The sequence below is a fragment of the Carlito syrichta genome, unplaced genomic scaffold, assembly GCF_000164805.1.
Source record: "Carlito syrichta isolate Samal-C Ts95f unplaced genomic scaffold, Tarsius_syrichta-2.0.1 Scaffold301637, whole genome shotgun sequence".
Taxonomy (NCBI): domain Eukaryota; kingdom Metazoa; phylum Chordata; class Mammalia; order Primates; family Tarsiidae; genus Carlito; species Carlito syrichta.
Window position 1 is genome coordinate 66,079 of NW_007245733.1, and position 13,441 is coordinate 79,519.

Sequence of the window (13,441 nt, forward strand, 5' to 3'; positions counted from 1 at the left end):
CCGCGCCACCGCTGTGGTCCGGGGACCGCGTCTCCCGCAGGATCGGGACAGGGCCACCTGGTCCGCGGCCCGGTGCGCCAGCCTCGCAGGGTCCCAGCCTCCCGACGGTAGCGGCAAGAAGGTGGCAGTAGCTGATGTGCAATTTGGGCCCATGAGATTTTTCAGGATCAACTTCAGGTACTTTGAGTGTTTCCCAAAGAAGATAACCGGTGGAGAGGATTCTGCAGGGCTTGTGAAAAACAAGGTTTATGTATAGAGTCATATAGGAGGCTCAGGCTGTCCTTGTCTGTTTCCCGGACAAACATTGTAACCTCATCGTCATAGACCATAGAGATCCTCGACAGCTGGGTGCAGAGGCACTGCGCAGGTCTATGAGATCATCCAAACTCCAAGAAAAACAGTTATTGTTGGTGTAGTAGGCTGGGCGAATAGAGAAGAAACGTCTGTAATGCCCTTCAATACTGCTGGATTTACAAGGAGGTATGTAGAAAATCATGGCCTGCTACAAAGAACTGCTCCGGCTGGAGTTTGGAGAGAGACCATCACAGTTGAAACTCAGGGCTCGTAACTCAGTATTCTCTGCATTAGGTAAAAATCAAGTTGCAATAGAAGTGACAACTGAAGACCCCATTATACAGTAGCAGATCTTGCGTTTGAAACAACAGTGGGTTATCAGTCAGGTGAATTAATAGAGAAGGAGTTAGAAGTGCCTATAAATGAAACAAAAACGGCTGATTTGCTCAGTACTATAAATTCATGCATCAGGACAGTCAAGGAGTGGCAAGGAATTTATTATGCCAAAACAATAAATGAGCCAGGCTCGGTGGCTCAGCCTATAATCCCGCGCCTTTGGGAGGCTGAGGTGAGTGGATTGCCTGAGCCTGTGGGTTCGAGACCCGCCTGGGCAGCGAGACCTCATCTCTACAATAAATCAAAAAATCAGCCGGGCGTGGTAGGGCATGCCTGTAATTCCGGCTACTTGGAAGGCTGAGGTGGAAGGATCGCCGGAGCCCAGCTGGTCGAGGCTGCGGTGGCCGGGAGCGGCCACTGCACTCCAGTCTGGGTGACAGAGTGAGACTCCAACTCAAAAAAAAAAAAAAACAAACCAACAATAATTGATAATATACAACAGGTGTGAAGATAATACCTGTCACTAGAGGAAAAATTGGGTACTCTGTGTTCATTATTAGTGTGGGCAGTGGCAACAATAAGGCTGAGAAAATATCTGAGAGGTGTTCTGTCTGCCACTCAGACTGGCGAAAATAAAGAAAAGAGGAGAAGTTCATAAGGTGTGAAAGCTGTTCCCTTCTGAGCAAGTGAAGCTTCCAACCAGAGACTATACATCCCATGAAGATTGAGGCGCCTATTACCAAGACAATCAGTATTGTCAGCGCTGCCCAGGAAAGCAGTCCCATACCTGTTACAGAAGCTCAAGACCGTATGCCGGAAATTCTGAGTATTGAATTATAGTTACAGTTTGGTGCTCATGCTAATGACCTTGTTGTAGGCTTAATGTTTGATGGTTTGCAAAGATTATTAGGGAATGAATGTTCATTTAATAAAAAACATTCAACAGGCTTCAGTGTAATCATTCCCATCTCCCTTCAGTCTGTTCTACTGTGAATAACTTGGGCCTTTGAATATGAGGAATACTTTGATATTTTTGAACTGGAGGTAACCACCCATAATAGGCCTTTGATTTATCTTGATCTCTAAATGTTTACTCATTTTGGAATTTGTCAATTTTTAAACTTCTCCGAGCCCTCTGAGCCAACACTGAGATTGTGGTTACAAATTTTTAAGGCCAGTTATCATTCTTATAACACCAACCACAATTCTACTCATTCTGCCTTGCACCACTGCCTATTTTCTCTCCAAGGAGGGGATAAAAGAAACTTTGAGTCAATTGATGTGGTCACTGCACTTATTGCAGCCACCATGTACAAAATGAATCACCCTGAGAGAACCAACTTCTTTTTGCGTAAATGCTGGAAGTGGGCGGGCCATTACGTATAATGATACTACTATGCTGGCCAGCCACCATGTGCCCTTGGCCTTCCAACTGACCACCAGAGATGATAAATGCAATATCTTAAAGGCATGGAGAGGTGTGACTACTGTACACTGCACTAGGGTATTATCCACATAATCCTAGCCACAGAAGTGACAAAGCACTTTGGGCATGTCAACACATTAGTCAAAATCATCAACAAACCCTTGGCAACTCCAGAATAAAATGGGGAAGCTGATAATCAGGAAGCCATAAATACTATGCGTAGGCTTTCAGAGAACCCGACTCTCATCAAACAAATGCTGATTAAGTGTACTGATGCATCCAATCCTTGCTGTTGCCTGGAGTACTGCATTGAATGGGTTGTACACATTTCAGAACAATAGTTTTCTCAGACTGATGAAGAAAAGCAGCAAGGCTTACCTGTGGCAATGCCAGTTTTTGACAAATACCTGCAGCATCCCCAAATCTCAAATCTCTCTCACGGACCACTTCATCATGTTTGATGCTTGGGATGTCTTTGTAGACCTGCCTGATTTAATGCAGCATCTTGACAATTTTGAAAACTGGAAAGGACTGAACAAAATGAATCTACTATCTCCTGACTAGTGTGGAATAAAACCTGGGGACTCAAAACTTTGTCTTTCTGGTCATTTGGAATTCCTGAGAGCAGCCAGAGTTCCTCAGTTTCTTTTAGTATTAGGTAGAATTGTTCCTTAGTCTGCAGAGCCTATGAAAGCACAAGGGGATATCAGTAATTTGCAGCCATCATTTGATCCCGCCATAAAGAGTCTTGGCCCCCGTAGTTTGGGCCTGCTATGGAAGCTCTTCAGAAAGGCACATGAGAAGCATGATTTGCACCAGCTTTCTGTTAAAACATGTGATCTAGAGTGCCCCTGCAAAGGGTATGGATGGATTCCCATCCAGTGACAGGGAATATCTTATTGCAAATAATTCCTTTCAGTGATGTTCAGCACTTAAGAACAGCTAATGGCAGTCAGACCTTTAGCAACATTTTTACATCATAGAAGGTGCAGTCACTTACTTTGGAACACTACTGAAAGTGACTTCTTTTTTAATTGAGGTAGATAAAAACTTTAAAAAATGAAGTTAATTATTAATATCAATTATTTAAATATTTTATTTCTTTTATTACATGTTCAGTATTTTCTATGAATTTAAAAATAGTTCGCCAGGCACAGTGGCTCAAGCCTATAATCCCAGCACTTTGGGAGACTGAGATGAGAGGATTGCCTGAGTTCATGGGTTCAAGACCAGCCTAGGCAACTTGGTGAGACCTCATCTCTACAATAAATTAAAAAATTAGCTGGGTGTGGTAGTGCGCACCTGTAGTTTCAGTTACTTGGAAGGTTGAGGCAGAAGGATTGCCTGAGCCCAGCAGGTTGAGGCTGCAGTGGCCATGAGCGTGCCACTGCACTCCAGCCTGGGCGACAGAGTGAGACTCCAACTCAAAAAAAACAAAAAACAAAAACAAAACAATACTTCAAAACTAAACCAACTTCAAATACCATGATCAAATTTACATTATTTATATTCAGCATTCATAATTTGGTATACAGATTTATATTTGTAATGCAAATTAAAATATAAAGTGATTTTTTTTTTTTACTGCCCTATAGAAATATTTGTGGATGTCAGATTCTTCTGATTAAGGCTAGTTGGGAAAAACTGTTTTGTGGGTGGATCTTATTCTACAGAGCTAAAGGAGAAAAATTCTTCCACGGTATATAATCCAGGACTCTGAAACAGCTCTAGTTATCTGATGAACTTGCAGATGACTCCCCAAGGTAAAATTGTACTCTACTTAGTTTGCAAAGAAAAATGTTAGGACTTATTTTTTTTCTGAAATTTTACATTGAACTTTTAAAAGTTTGCTGTTTCTATAAAATATAAGCAAGTGTGAAATATATTTATAAATAAAAAAATACATACCATTTCTATAAAATATAAACAAAGAACAAATGGACATTTTATACATTGACATTTTATAATCAACATGTTTTCATCTGCAATGAGAATCTTTGATTCCAGAAATTTGAAAAACTTTTATATCTTTACAGTTTGAATAAGCATAGACCTATAAAAAATGACATTTGATGACATGTCAAATGTTTGTTGTATTTGTGGTTTTTTTCCAGATACAAATGAAATTAAACTATTTTTAAGGAAAAAAAGTTGTACCGATGTACATTTCTACCAATACTCCTGTAAATATAGTATGGGGCTGCCTATTTTCTGATCCGTTGACCAATACTTTGCCAATTTAATAAGCAAAAATATCTTATTACTTTTGTGTTATTTTGGTTACTTCTAGTTGGGAATATTTAAAGTGTTGATTATCTTTTTATATATCTTCTTTAGTGAATTGCCTTTAATGAAACTTCCAAAATTTTCTTAGCATCTCTTTTTTTGTTAGAGTTCTTTTTTTTCCCTCTTCCTAGTGTAGGTCTACTTCTGTTAGAACTCTTATTAGCATTGTCATTTCCAGTGAGACGCTAAAATTTTAATAGAACATCCATAGAGAAACAAATTGCCACCATCTATATACCATTTGTAAGAGTGAATGCCTCTCTGCTGGATTCAGTGTTAATATGGAGGTGATCTTATTGGAAGTCATTATGAGTCTTCTGATTTTTCTGGAAAAGGGTAATCATAACCATTACATCCCATCCAGCATCTAACAGATAGAGGAATATAGATTTGTAAAATAAATTGTAAATATTTGTCACATAAGTAATAATGATAAGTAAAAGGCACCTGAGCATAATTGTTGGAATTCAAGTATCAGTAATTTGATTCCTTAAATAGTTCATAGTGAGATTACTTCCAAATACTATGTAATTTAGAGTTTATAAAATGCATCTATAAATATTACGTGTTAATGCAATGCTATTCCTATGAGGTAAGAGATATAGCTAATTTTGCATTTGAAGAAGTCATAGTTCAGATATATAAAGTGAACATCCTGGGGTCATATAGCTAGTTTGGGATGCAGTCAGTACTTAGACCCAGAAGGTACTTTCTGTTCTCATAGACATCTCCAATATTTATGTCAATTGTGAGCCTACACTATATAGAAAAATTAAGACAAGTTTACAAACATTCTTTATAATACTCAGGCTATTCATGACAAATTACAAAGTACATCCAAAGCACAATGTTTTTGATTGTAAATATTGATGGCTGTTGTATTTATGAACCTTTTAACATGATGTGGCATACTAAAAATAAACAAGCAAAAAAAAAAAAATCCTTGGAAACTAAGAACCAAGTGAAGCCCTGAGTTGGCTTCCCATCATATCCATGGAAGTGACTAAAAAATAGTTAACTTTTTGATAACATATGGGCATTCATTTATTCTATAAATGTTTATTGAACCTTCTGCACTAGGAACTATGCTAGAATAAGACAAAATGCAGGACTTCATGGAATTGAGGGTGAAAGATATTAAACATTTTAAAGTAAATATTAATGTATAGTTATGCTTAGTTATGCTGTGAGTGGAACCTAATCTAGGTCAGAGAAAATCTTCCCAAGGGAGCGACATTTGAGCCCTTAAGGACGGGTAGGAGCAGGTGAAAAGGTGGTAATGAAAAGGGGATGTGGAAGAAATCACTTCTGTGATATTGAGGGAACTAAGAAAAAGCTGATTAGCTAGAAAACAAGTGTCTGAGGAGGGTAGTTGATATATTGTAGATTCTTTCAAAGGAGTCATTTAAGACTCATTCTGGCTTTTCCATTGCTTAGGTCATTTTGAAACCTCTTCTATGACCTAGCTTTCATATTCAGTTTTGAAATACAAATGAAACTTTTTTTTATCACAAAGATTATTTTGCAGTATAATCACCTTTTTACTTAGTAGACTTGCTTCTAAAGGGCTTTTGATTATTTATAAACATTAAATCTATGAACAAGGGGAAAATTTACATTTTTTTCCATCATAATATGAGTTGTGAAATTGACTTGAAAATAAGAATTTTTAAAATGTTTATATTTCCACGAGTAGAAATTGACCTTTTGTAGATGTGAAAACTTATGATTAGAGTCTTAAAAATTTAAAGCACATCAGGTTGTTTATGTTTGCTGTAAATGGAAGAAACCCACTTAAGGTTACTTATGAGTTAAAACATTTGAGATGTTTGGTCTAACTGAGCTATCCTTGACTAGGCCACTGGCAAGTGTTTTTCCTACTTACCTTTAGAGATTGGCCTTATACAACAGATGTGCGTGTGTGAGTGTGTATGTGCACACATGCATGTGTGTATACATATAGAAAATAGAATGATGGGGAAGGAGCAAGGAAATGGAGTCCAAGCAAGACCTTTGTTCCAAATATTTTTATCTTTAATAAAAGGTGTGATCTTTATAAGATGACAGTAGCATTAATACATAATGTTCTCTGGATATTAAAAAAATTAGAAGCATTTTATATATATACTTTGTAATTTTTATATATACATGTGTGTTTGACAAGTAGATTGCTGTGCACCTATAAAATATGAAATAATAAATAATAGTCAAAACAGAGGCACTTTTAGTTGAGGGCATACCCGTAGTTGAACATCTTGGTTTAAAAAAAAAAATTATTTGTGTCAAAATTTGTATTATTATATGTTATTTTATGTTGTTTTTTTGTGACGTGTTTATGTAAAAAAATTCATCAGCTTTTAAAAACTTGGTGATTTAAGTGTCTATTTATTGACAGTGATATGTGTGTGGAAGGGAATAGAGAGGCTAAGAGGCGAGGTTATAAAAAAAAAAGAACTGAAAGGACTGGATCTGATAAAGAAACGTCAAGGGTTAGGAGCAATTAGAGATCAATAAAAATGTTAAACATTTCATAAGTGAATTGATATTTAAAATTTGGTTTACATACCACTTTTAGAGATCTTTCATAGAAAGACGAATGCAGCTGGATTTAAAAATATACCTAAAATTCTATCTGAAACTAAGAATGTATGATGATGTAGTGTTCTCTAAAACTATAGGAACCTTCAGGAAACATTCTTTTCTAAAAAATGCTATGACCCACCATTATTGAAATAAATTAATAATAGTTGATAATGTGTCTCTGACCTTGGTTGTGTTTCTTTTTGTGTGGAAAAGTTTGTAATTTTTTCCCAAAATTGTATGAATCACTGTGTAGCATGTAAGGCCTTTATAAAGGGACAAGATTGACTTTCACTTTTCTTTAAAAATAAATAAATAGAGACATTTTAAAATTAAATACATACTTCTCTTTAGAAGTATGACATTATAAATGCAGATGATAAAAGCTCTTTTGTCTGTCTCATTTTTATTGCTTCATGATAGCAAAAGAAGGATATACCTCTTATTTTTGGATTGTTCTGGTTCTTTGCAGCAGCTTGCTCATTGAAGAGATATACTCTGTTGCTGGAGTTACTCGTTTTTCAGGAAAACAGAAAAGAGTTGGGAAATGTATAATTCTTCTTACTCTTACTCAGTAGTAGCATTGAGAAGATGCCTTGTCCCCATTTTTATTACTTCTGAGATTTTATTGCTGGCAGCCAGATGTGCTAAAACTCCTGACGACAGCATCTATTCATTGCGTGTTTTTAATAGGCTTAGAGAAATATGAGTAGAGTACATGAAAGCAGCTCAGCTTCACACTTCAGCTGGGAATGCCCAAAAAGCTTACTGCTGTTTAGAATTCTTGCTACAGTCAGGAGAAAGCCGAAAGCTGCACGGGTGCTGAATCTTCTACGACTGAATTAGAAGAATAATGACTGTACAATTAACTATCAACCTCTGCTCATTTAAGCACAGTTTTTACAGAGCTCAGGAGAAATATGGAACTTGATTGGCATGTTTTTATTTGATGGTGTCAGCAAATAGATGACTTTAAAGACAGGTGGTAAGGAAAAATAAGAGAAAGGGGGAAAAAAAGAAAGAAAATGCAATTTGAGACATTGCGCCAGGTCTGCAATTCTGTTTTATCTCATTTTCATGGGGTTTTTTCATCCCCACCAAATATTTTACAAAATGAGCTTTTTGGACAAACGCTGAACAATGCAAGGTGAGTAGAGCTAAACTATATTTTCTCTCAATATTGTTATTTTCAGAATAATAATATTTCTGTAAAAATTGTTTGGCAATGAAGTGTTATTATTATAAGGGTGTTGTCTTTTTATCATAAATATAAAATTTTATGTAGTATTCTTCTTAATTTGATTTTAAGAAGGAAAATATGCTTACTTCAAAGCATAAAAAGCATCGTAAATTTTACTAGCTTGATCTCTGAAACATAATATAGATACCAGAGTGTTTCATTATTTTGTTTTCTAATATGTAAAATGATTAACTTAAAATGCCTGATAGATGTTTTCTTTGTGATCATGGCAGTGATTACATTGCACATATACGGATGGGGCTGTATAATCATACGTGATTTGTTGAAAAATGTGAATTAGCAATCATGCATGCTCTTGTAAAACATGTGGAAGATGTTTTCTAGGTCTGAGACATTTCTCTATGCAGGGTAGATCAATAATCACTTTTAAACAAGCTATATTATGAAACTGCTGATAATGCTTTGTATTAGGTCGGCTAGTTTGGCAGGATTCTTTGTTATAAATTCCTATTGCTTTTTCAACCTGATTTTTTTTGTAGTGAAGCTTGTTAAATTATGAACATATGTTTTAGATGATTTCTTTGGCTTACACTAAAAGAGGTATTCTGTTAAAAAATGCTTTTAAAATGCAGTTTTTTCACTCAGTCCTTTCCTTATTTAAGTTGTTTGGCTTTTGAAAATTTCTCATTTTATATACCTAGTATAAAAAGACCCCATTTTAACTAAATATATGTGGAGAAAGACATTCTGTGAATATGATAATGCATTGAAACCTTCTGGAAATTGACGGGGGACTAATAGTGCATAAAATATTGAATGGTTTTGCTGGTCTCTTCCTTTTAGGGTCTCTGAACAATGTGAGGCAGCCTATTTTAGATATTAAAAAAATACCTATTATACATTGTAGATCTTAGTTTAGCAAATGAAAAGGTTTTTAAAATTTGCTAGCATTTAAAATATTTACTGATGATAAATATATTTATGACCTTTACTTTGAAGATGGAATAATATATCTGTTTCTTATAAAATCTTACTTTTCTCTCAATGCAGTTCTATTCAATAAACTAATTTGATTTTTCCTCCTTTCAGACTAATTTAAAATATATAGCAATATATGAAATGTCAGGATATTCTATAGTAGGATATATATATATTTTAAGATACTGTTTTGTTTTTATTTAGTAATGTATACTTTAGTGTCTGTAATTTAAGATAAAGATATTTATTGCATTTTATACTCAAATAAAAGCAGCTTATGGCTTTATAAAAATTTTCATGACTTGGAGCTACTAGAGGTTTTGAATTTGTATTCATCCTCTATAAATATTTTTATTGTTTTAGTTTCATCTCTTTTTTTAATGCCAAGAATTTATGTGTTTAAAAGTATTAATATTAGGACTAGGTGTACATTTACTATAGAAATTATACTATTAACAGCATAGTAAGAAATAGGTTTTAAAGTAAGCACTATTCGTTTTAAAACATAAGATTATCTTTTTTTTTTTTTTAGAGAATTGTGTGCATCTCTATCACTGTGCATTTGCTTTGGCTTCAAGTTTCTTTTGTTGTTGGCATGTCCATAATTTCAGTGTTCTCATTAAAATCTAGAATTTTATGCTGCTGCAACTAAGTATTAAATTGTAAATTTTTAAATGCTTTTATAAGACCTGTCCTATTTAACTTATACTATAATCTAAAATTACCCAAACTCTCTATTAATCAGTAAAGAATGTATCCTGCTTTAGAAAAAAAAAAATCTTTGCCTTTGTATGTTGTTAACTTCTTAGTCTTTAAAAAACATGTGACATTATTTCACAAGTAGAGTTACTGATCCTCACAAATAACTAATTGCTTGATTTGCTTTTAAGATCACTCAAAATCAGTTATACAAATAGTTTTTATGTTAGAAGTATGAAGAGTAAAATATAAGTATATGAACTCATAGTTAATATTTTCACATTTTAATTTTTTTGCTATTTTTTGTGTTCAGATTAGGTACAAGAGCCTCTTAAATTTTTTATTACGCTTAGATTATTGACATTTCATTTAACACTGAAACAGAAAGTAAAGATATAGACTAAAAATTTATTCTTGAAGAAAAAATCATGGAAGAAGAATGACCTGACTATGTCATCAAAAGATGTGATCCTACAAGGATTAAAAAAAATTTTTTTCTGAATAATGGACCTTTCAACTTAATGGACTGGACATTAATGATCTTGAGATTTTTAAGCATCGATTATATAACTATTACCTCTGGAAAGAACAATTTTGTTGTTAAATGAATAGTAATCATTTAATTGTTTGGACTCGTTGACATAGGATATTCAGTATTTTTATTTTGACATTAGCTATGATCTTTAAACTGATAGAAAAAAATCATTGATTTGAACAATTAGATTATATTTTATTCTGAATTACTTTTTAGTAGAAATTACTAGAATAGTACTATGCATCAGTTGTAGACAATGTATTATTAAAAGGGGACTTGTTCAAGTAGTTTTTAAACTGAGACTTTTCTGAGGTTGCTAATCTAATCCCTAAACGTGGAATTCAGCTTTCATCAGGTTTTGTAGATGGTGAGGTAGTTGACTTCTATGATATATTAGCAATAAAAGGTTAAAGGATGACAATCTCCCATAATAATTGCTCCAGAAACATTTAAAAGCTCAACTTGTCAAAGAAGGAAAGATTTTAAATATACCAATAATATTGTATATATCATAAATCCCTAAATTGGAGATGAATGTGGATTGTTAAACTCTTTTATTGACTAATGAATAAGTGAAATTTATTTATAAATAAAAACCATTAGAATATTTTAGAGAACTTATAGTAACTTATAGTCAGAAACCATATAACTGTACCTCTTATGTTTTAGACTGAAAGTTCTTAGCTTATTCTCTTGTCATGGTGGTTCTTGAGTCCCATTTTAGTGCATAAAGGAGAGGCGACAGGATCCTCTGTTCTTCTTAGCTAAAGTGAAATAACTGGAAATCCAGCAAGGAAAAAAATGTGTCTGCATCCTACATAAACTCACTTGATAGATTTTGATGAGGAATGCCACTTTAATTTAAATTTTGTTATCAAGTTTTCTCATTGTAAGCTCATTTTCCCCGAATTAAATTATTTAGTCAGGACACAAAGATAATTGCTCTTGTTGTCAGTAAAAAAGTTCTCAAGTGCTGAATTCATTATGAAATCTAATTTTTGTGATCTTGCCTTGGGAAGCAAACATAAATATGAGGATGCTAGAAGATGTATTTTTTTTAGCAGAGTTCACTGCATTGAATTATCAGTTGCTTTGGGCAGTATTCAAAAACATGCTAATGATGACTATCTTGTGATAAAATTTATGGAAAAACGCACTTAATATTCCCTAAGTTCTCCATTTGCTGATTTTAACCCATCTTTCTTATGTAATGAAGAGATCTGTATTTTCCTCTAGATGTAATTATTTCTTTGCCACTAGATGTATGACAGTGAATTTGCTGTGCCGTCTGGCCACACAGGGGCATAATAGAACTGGAATTTACTTAGAGTAGATATTACAAATAGTGTTTCTCTCCCTTCCATTATGAATAATGCAATATGCAGACTTTCGTATTTAAAAGTAAGATTAAGAAAAAATGTAGTAGATGAAAGAATATTTGAATTTGTTGGTTTTTTTAGTGACAAGTAAGATAACCATATGATCTAGTTTGTCTGGAGTAGTGCCAGTTTATGCTTGCAGTCCTCCAGTGATTATTATTAGTACCACTTTTCTCTCTCAAAAATGTTGTGACTTGACAGTAAATTACATAACTACTCTAATTATAAAAATGAAATGTAAAGCTTAAATTCACCTGGTGTAAGTAGATTCTTTTCCAATGAAACATTATCACAGTTCTAATACATTAACATCTTAAGTAAAATCTGATTTTACAAAATAAATGTTTATTTAGCCTGGTAGTGTTTTTGGTCAGAAGTACTTTGTTATTTACATAGCATTTACTATTGCTTTGGTTTACAATAAAAACCATTAATTTGTGTTTAAAAATCTTGGCACAGATACTTGTTCTTCATTATGGTACTTCTTCGACATTAAAAGAACAGCATGCTTACTTGTCATAGCTCTGGGGGTGTCATCTACACAATGTGCATTGTTTGAACTTGGCATGATCACAGTATAATAGTTCATATGGCTTGAAAAATCTGTGTTATGAGGTATAAAGCACCCAATAGCTTGATACACACAATTGAAGTATGCATATACACTTTGTTAAATATATAATGTAATTATTATAACATAATGTTTATAACTGTAAAATTATTATTTATTATAGGCATAAAAGCTCATCATAACACATTGTTTAGATTTCTAATCAGAATAACTTTTGATTCAATATGTGCATCATTAGTATTTTCCCCAGAGTATTTACTGTGGACCTTTGCAATATACCACAAACTATTAGTATAGACCTTTAGTCTCATACTGATCTACAGTCTTTAAGTATTTTATTTATTGAAAAGTTGTATAAAGTTACTGTTTAGGTGATGATTGATAGACAAATATTAACTATGCTTTTTTATTGTCAACTTCTGTATGATCATAAGGGAGCTTAGAAAAGTTTGAGAAGATAATTACTAGTAAAATTCTTTAACTCTGGCGCTCTTCACTGAATAGTAAAATGGATTCATTTCATATGTGCTATTTCATATATGCTATCTTCATATCAAATTATAAATTACTCATAAAAAATCATGGTTCTTCAAAAAAGAATTTCTAGGATTCATCTACAATTTTAGTTTAACTTCCAGATTTGAGAAATTTAAGTATCTCAGAAATGTGTGTGATCATTCCCTACAGGGTAAAATGAAAAATAGTGTCACTTTACTCCAGCCTGGATGACAGAGTGAGACTCCAATTCAAAACAAACAAAATTATAATGTCTTAAAAGGTGAAGGCTTTTTATCTTGCTTAGTATTTTTTTAAACTATGGTTTTTTTCTTTTTTTAGCAGTGAACACTTCAGAGTCAAACTCAATATGTAAAACAGAAGTGGAGCAGCTCTGTTTTAGAGAGGGAACATGGTACCCATATTGGGTTATAAGAAACATGATTTGACAACTTTTTCTGTTCCACTGTTGTGATTTTACTCTTGAACAAGCTAGAGTTTAGCTGTCTTCTTAAACTCAGGACTTATATTCACTTATACTCTTTTAAACTTTTCATCTCACCGTGTGTTCCACTAAAATGTCAGAGATAGAGGTAATGGAAAGTGGCAAGGAGAACTGCATGTTTAAGTAAGGATTTACTTGTGCCTTACTTTTCTACTA

At 33.6% G+C, this 13,441-nt stretch overlaps 1 protein-coding gene and 1 pseudogene across 1 annotated transcript in view; both read left to right on the top strand.

Annotated features, from left to right (window-relative positions):
* LOC103257308 overlaps positions 1 to 2,620 on the top strand; it is a 4,535-nt pseudogene extending 1,915 nt beyond the window's left edge.
* The window catches only part of LOC103257309 (regulating synaptic membrane exocytosis protein 2), a gene marked incomplete at its 3' end in the record, with an annotated part of 156,620 nt that overhangs the window by 34,331 nt on the left and 108,848 nt on the right, over positions 1 to 13,441 (top strand). The gene's annotated exons all lie outside the window — the stretch shown is intronic.